Genomic DNA, 7777 nt, shown 5'->3' on the forward strand with positions numbered 1-7777 from the left:
GATCTACAGTATATTGGTAGGGAAATAGTTCAGTTTTAACCTGCTGGAGAAACTTGCATTATTTTTGCACTGTGAAACTGTAGCCAACCCAGGTGGGTATCTGTCTTGGGTTTTCAGAAATTTGTCTCTGTGTTGGTACATCTCTCTATGGTAGGTTGTGTGTTGCAGTCACTCTTATCATCGCCAGTGAAGTACAGTTGCAAAGATATAATCAGAGAAAGAAAAAACAAACAAACAAAAGATTGGTGCCTTGTGTTCATCACATTATACTTGATTTTCTGCCCAAAGGGCTCCATTCCTGTGGCATCAGACCAGACAATCTTTTCCTTCAAGATCTGTTCTTTAATACTGTTTGTCAACTTCTGAGCAGGCTATTATATATCTTTTAGACAATGCTTTCTGTCTAGCTTTTCAGTCATCAAGGCCTATTTGATAAGTGCTGTTAAAGGATAAGGCCAGTCATTTTCTATAGTAACAGTATTACTCACCATACAGAGATTAAAATCAATTATTTTCCTTTATTCACAATTCATGTCTGTCAATATGTCAGTACTGGATTAGCTTATCTGTCTTTGCCATAGACCTCTATAGTTGTTCAAAAACAATAAAAACACATCAGGGAAACACACTGCTACACTGGTTAACATGGTTTCTCATTATGAAACACAAGTACCTAATATTTATTTTAAATAAATGTTGCCCCAAAGGCTCCTAACAGCCATAACTTTTTACAGCGTCTGAAGTAAGCAAGAGTCAATGGCCCATGCATGAGATCTCTGGATATTGTTAAAGTGCAGCAGAGTGCTTCCCTGATGATTTTAGTTGTTTTTGAACAACAGTGGAGGTCTATGGCACAGATGAATAAAATAAACCAGGACTGACAGGCATTAATCATGAGTAGATGCAAATCATTGTTGGTGTTAGTCTCTGTACAGGGAGTGTTCAAAATACTGTTAATATAGAAAATGACCAGCCTTATCCTTTAAGATAGTCATCCTTCCAGCATGTTCTCCATCTCTGCAGAGGACTTCTGATGCTCTGTTATAGTAACTGTTGTGTTCTTGGTCACCTCCCTGACCAGGGCCCTTCTTGTTTCCAGTTCCACTCTGCTCCTTGGAACAGTCAGAGCTTTAGAAATGGTTTTATACCCTTGCTACAGAGGTCTAGAGATTATTTCAACTTTTGTGCTGACATGCAATGTGAACTGTGTCCAATCAATTCAGTTTTCCACCTGGACTCCAATCAAAGTTCAAGAAAAACTTAATCACAGTAAAGGCTCTGAATACTTTTGTAAATTAGAGATTTTAATTTTAGATGTATTATATTTGCAAAAAATGTTATTATTGGTTAATTGCTGTAAAGAGATGAGCAAAAATACAATTGTATCCATGTAAAAATAAATTGCTCCGTAAAGTGAAAGTGTTAAGTGAAAGTTACTGGATATGTAAGTTGCAACTTCATATCTGCTGAAGCTTATTTGTTTTTTTGGCATTAGCAAATCTCCCACCAAAAGAAAAACACATTGTACTGGTAAAATTTGAATTAGTCCTTAAACATGGCATCCCAAATGTGTGTGTGTGTGCATTGTGGGGAAAAGCTAAAATAGTTTTTCAATTAATATATTTGTACATTTATTTATTTATTTACTCATGTATGTATGTAAGACACTGGATATGTTCTGCTTTTGCACAGTATTGTTATTACCCACTGTTTTGACCATTTTAGACTGACTGAGCCTATATTCTTCATATAGACTTTAAAAAATGGAAAATTTGAACCATAATGTTTCTCTCCTGGCTAAACCGCATTCAGACCATTTACCCCGGGTCTCCTCTCTGGCCGGTGAGTAGCACAGGGGCCCAGGAAAAAATACAAACAGTCCCAACATGAGCAGGGTGAAAGGTGAAGGGAGCCCTCCCCCCACCACTGTCGGCACACACTTCAGGCTCGGATTGCATGTAAAATCACATTCTCCGAGGGTGGTGGGGGGTGGAGAGGACTTCATTGTTTTGGCATGGGGCAGCAGGTTTGTGTCATTTAATGTCTTCTGTGCCCTTACAAGTGCCTACACCTCCTTGAAGTGTTTCCATAAAGCTCAATGCAAAACAAATAACTTGGGACTATAGGAGTAAATTTACTTTGATGATTTAGAAAACCAAAGGTTTTGGAGTGTGCCTGTACCAAAACTTTTTTTATGATCAGTTTCCTTATAGAAATATAAGAAATTCACCAAGTAAGCTTGTTTCATAAACTTCAGCCACGAAAATGGTTTCCATGTTGTGACTCTGTGGAGAGCGGGGATTTCCTATAGGCTGTTCAACTGAGATATAGGCAAATTAAATCTATAGTCCTGTAAAAATGTGAGTTGGCTGTAGTGGGGCACTGAAGTTTCAAGTAAATCCACTCCTGTTGAAATGTAAGTTACACTGTACAAAGCTGTGGAGCACTGCTTACATGTGTTCATTAGTCATGTGTGTGTGTGTGTGTGTGTGAGTGTGTTCAGATCTAATCCATGCATCCCCCCCCAATCCCACTCTGCTATCCCTGTTTTTATTTCCATTTCTCTCTAACCACTGTTGTTAAAAGCCACATCCCCACTGATCCGAGGTTATAAGATGAATTCTTTAAACCAGTATGGCTCTTTTCAGAGACGGACCATGGAGGCTCCCTGTGCAGGTACAACCCAAAATAGGAGCGGACCTTTTAGACCCAAGAGGTCATGTTCTGTAGCACAAAAATGTGCGACAAAGAGCAAGGCAAAACCAGGATTAACATCGGTTTGGCATGTTGGAAATGGAGAGCATTAAAAGCATCCACAGGACTAAAATTTGATGCAGATGTGACTTTCTTCCTGCGTAAGTACTGTAGCTGACTAATGTGTATATATCAGCATCATTAGCAAGCTAACATTAACATTTCAATTGGATTATTATAGTTGCAATTCGGAGTCATTGAGAAGGCTGCAATTTTAATGTTTTGTTGTTCAGGTAGCAGAAACCAGCACATTTTCCTGGATTAGCAAATTAAGTAATTTTGCACATTTATGCTCAGTTTTGGTCAAGTTTATATCACACATAACATTACAATTCATGTAACATTTTAGTGAGAAGTTCATGCCATCAACACAACTAGAAAAGTGTGGAGTTGTTCAACTATCAAAGCATTGTTTCACCTACAACTCACAGTTACCTTATAACGTTATGTGTGTCAAGTATGTAACATGGAACGTGATGTGATAGTGGCCTGAATATTAGTACTGTATCAATATTACTGGGAAAAAACATTCCTCTGTATACTTTGCTTGCATTACTGCAGATACATCTGCTACACACAGCGGTAGACATATGTATGCATGTTGCTAGAATGTAAACCTCTTTATATGACATTGTGTCACTGCAATGCCACCAAAAACCATGGGGCTCTATGGGCTCTGTACTCCATATACATTAGCTCTGGAGCCAGTTACTACTGCTGCGCTACCTGACTGCTGCTGTCTCTGGCTATCATGACCACATATGACATAGTTTCACAGACAAGGCAGGAGGGGCAAAGAGGGAGAAGAGGAGGGGATACTGCTCGAGTTTGTTTTGACTCTCACTTTGCCCTTAATGGTCAAAAATTAGAGAGAGAAGTTAGTTATTGCAGCTTTAAGTCACCATAATGTGAATGTAGGCTACTAAATAAACTGTAGATATTATTTTAAACTGCACTTCTGGTCATGCAACAAATCTAGTCAATTTATTTATAGGCTATTGCATATTACAAAGGTTATTAATAGATAATTAAATTGATAATTATGCTTAAAAAGGTGAAGATAAAATAAAACTAGAGTTTAAAAGAGTATAAAAATTAATCAAGGCAAAGAATATCTGAACAGAAATAGGCTAATTGTAAGACTTAAGAAAAGACCTACTGCTCTTAAATGTGTTTTTAAAAATCAGCAGAGTAGCAAACCGTTTCACCAACAATAAAAAGAAATGCTGGCTCACCTTTTCTTTTGAACTGTATGCATGGAATATCAGTAACTGGTGATCAGACTTAAATAGACCCAACTCAGGTCTGCATGTGTGGACTACAGTCTTGCACCAAGTGCAGGATTTGGTCATTTGAGACTTTTCTGCTTGCATCACTTTCTTCTACCAGCGGCCTGTTGTAAGAAACCTCCACCGTGCTTGGCCTCTCTCTCTCGGCCACTCTGTGTTGTCTCCTCCCCTCTGATCCCGCTCAATATCCAGGCGCAGGAGAGAGGGGAACAAGTGCCCTGTGGCATCTGGTCGATCACAAATCTGCATAACAAAAAGTCCCTGTTCTTAATTGGAAATAGTTTTATATATATATATATATACACACACACATATAGGCAAGATGATTTTTATTCATGAATTACTACAATAGCTACAAAATAAGTTTTAGGATGAATTGGTGGCTTCTAATTCAAAGTGTGGGAATAGCAGAGTGATGTCAAGTGACCATCAGGCAATTAGTCCAGAACCAGTGTGGAAAAACTAGAAACTTTATTTGTTGTTGCTTTGGCAAATGATACGTGACAGTAGCAAAAAAAAAAAAAAAAAAAGATTTAACAAGAAAATTTGGAATGTTTTCCAAATGGGTCAGGACATTTATTGATACAAAATCAAAAGGAAACCGAAAATAATTATATTTTACATAGTTTTGAGGTTCTCATAATTTTAAAAAGTATATTTAAAATATATTTTACAAGTATGTATATGTCATTTGAATAATATTCATGTAAACAAGCTACTATTCGTGGTTATCATTAAATTAAATCTGAGTGGTTTATAATATATATATTTCATGTTTATAGTGTATGGCTCCTAATCAGTGATCTATTTGAGCCAACAGAAAAAAACGTGGAATTGTATTAGCGAATAAAAATAGGGGTCCACATTCAGTGCACTCATTTGGTGACTCGAGATACATACCCTACATGTCAACAAAATATGAATAACCGCTCGGTTTGGTTGTACACTCATTATTTTTCTTTGATCACATACGGTGTACCCAAGGGTTCTCACTTCAATGTAGAAAATTAAATAAGTACATGCTATGTGAGACAATTAAAGCGGGTTCCCAGAGGGTAAGACATGGGATGAAACAAGCCCTGACTGTCTGTTCCTCCCTGTATCTCCCAGGCCGGGCACAGTGTACACCGTGGCGCTGGGAGTTATTTCCCCAGGGATCAGGACCTCAACAAGCTTGCCCTCCTCTCTTGACTCTGCTGCATCCGTGAAACTCCACGTTCTCCTCGTGTGTTTAAGCAAGTTCTGCGCAAACAGTGGGAAGAGCCCGACGTGCACAGCCCGACGTGCAGAGCCTATGCTGTCTGGAGCGCTGGGAATGCGGATCAGATGGGGCAGAAGTGTAGCTGAGGTGGACTGGAATTAAATGAGCTGACGTGATTGAGCCGCGTATAAGACATCCATGCACTGATAGCTGCGCAGAGGCGCGCGTGTGCGCGCGCACACACACACACACACACGCGCGTTTGTATTCCCATCATTGTGAGGACACTTACTGACATAATGTATTCCGTAGCCTCTTAAAACTAAAACTGTCTACCCGCAACCTAAACCCAAGTCTAACCTGAACCCTAAAACCAAGTCTCAAACCTCAAAAAGCACTTTGTTGTGTGGGCCGGCTACAATGCCCTGACAACCAGGTACACACAGTGTCCTAAAGACATCTCTCATGGCGTCTTTCATATGAGCCTAATAATAGCCTTCTGTAATTTATCTAATCTATAACCTACTTAGTGATTTTTTACATTATAATAATTTACAATAATCTCTACAACTGCGTCACACTGCGCACTGCCACTGCAGTGGAAGCTGATACGTGAAAGGTGACAGACTTAATAATAAAAAAGAGAAACATATTTTTGCACCTGACAGCTCAAGGTGCAACACTATAAGCTTAATATAAATATATAGAACTTGCCGTTCACATACTGCTTTGGTTTGCTTGGACATTACTTAGGCGTGCATGCACATCACGCTGTTTGACATAACGCAGAGGTAAGGTCGATGTAGTTCAACTTACACTGAATGGTCCGTCAATAATTAAATAGCTTTAACCCTGTGGAGATGAGCATGCCCAGTCTTGAGTTTGGATGGGCCCAGACGCGCACAGCACGTGAGGAAAAGAGCCACAAGGGATTCACGTGTTTTATAGATAAGAAAGAAGGAACATAACGCAGACCGTATTCAAGAAATATGCCTCAGGGGCGAAACACAATAGTTATTCCGAGGAACCTTCTGTAGGCCTACCGGTAATTCAAACAATTAGCCTATTTAAAGAACCACGCAATCACTCACATTATTTGGAAGGCGTGGTGGGTGGTCAGCCTACATTTTATCTGCTTTCTGAAGTCTATGTGCATCTGTGTGTGTGTGTGTGTGTGTGAGTAAGGCGTGCACATGCATGGATTTTGCGTGCGCATGGAACAAATATATGCGTGCATTCTGGCATAGCCCGTCTATCTATCTGTCTCTGTGCGTGTGTGTTGGTTTATTTTCTAAAGAACTACTTGTTGATAGTAACGTATTTATAGGCTAAATGTTAGTAACGTTTATTGAACTGGCTGCTATATTTTATAATCGCTGCTCCAAGATATTTTGATCGGTTGTTTCAAGAGGCTAAGGCTTTAACCCACTTTCAGTCTTGTGGGACATGCACCCTGACTCTGCACCTTCAGCCTGTCCAACGCCAGTGTTTCCAGTCAAAAGTAGGCTACAGTTTAACAGGGGTTGGCCGGTTTAGCATGATTCCACTAAATTAACTTTCTAGATTTAGTTTTTTTTCATTTACAAGTATAATTGCATGCATAAATCGGCTACATTATATATTTGGCTACAACCTGAAATATAGCACATTTCTAATTATTTTATGCAGTCACACACACACACACACACACACACACAAACTGTCTATCTCTAAACGATGCAAAGAGATACGGTGTGAAATGAAACATTTGGAATGCTGAATGATTTATTAGAGAAATGAACGTAGAGCTATGTAGTCTGAAAAAATAAGCGAAGAGTAGGTCATTCTATGAAACCACCGAGGAAAAAATCATATGGAGGAAAAGCAGGAACCAGCAAAAGCATATGAATTGTGCCTCGGCCAGAGCAACAGTCTAAAGGAGGAAAAGCAGCTATCCAAATGTGAAAAGCAAATGTCTTTGTTTGAGATGCGCTCCTTAACACATCCAACCGGGATGTGAAATCATTGTGTGAGCATACAATCATCTACACTATATAGATTTTGACGCGGACCTAAAGGGAATAGCAGAATACATTCCAGCCTTATCATGAGACTTTGTAGGCTCAGTCTGGTTAAGCGCTATGTAGGGGGTGAATTTTCAACAGCTATTTTATCAAGACATTGAAATATGAACTTGTCATAACTACAGTATTTACTCAAACAGCGTAGACTATAAGAGCATTTCTAAGATATTGTGAGGGCGGGGTGTGGGATGGGGTGGGGATGGAATATCTATTTGTATTGCATCACCTGTCAGCGGCGTCCAATGGGCGTCCACTCCTAGGGCATTAATTGATGAAGGTGTCTCAGACTGGCGCACCTCCCCTCTCTCCCTTTTTATTTGTGGCTGAACCAGCAGCTAGATTAGCAGCTGCATTTTACCTCTTATTCTGTTTCTTTCTGTCCCTGACTCTCTCTCTCTCTCTCTCTCTCTCTCTCCCTCTCCCCTCCACCCTCACAGCTCCCTCTCCCTCCCTCTTTCTCTCTCTCTTTT

This window comes from Monopterus albus, unplaced genomic scaffold (genome assembly GCF_001952655.1).
Source record: "Monopterus albus unplaced genomic scaffold, M_albus_1.0 scaffold100.1, whole genome shotgun sequence".
Taxonomy (NCBI): domain Eukaryota; kingdom Metazoa; phylum Chordata; class Actinopteri; order Synbranchiformes; family Synbranchidae; genus Monopterus; species Monopterus albus.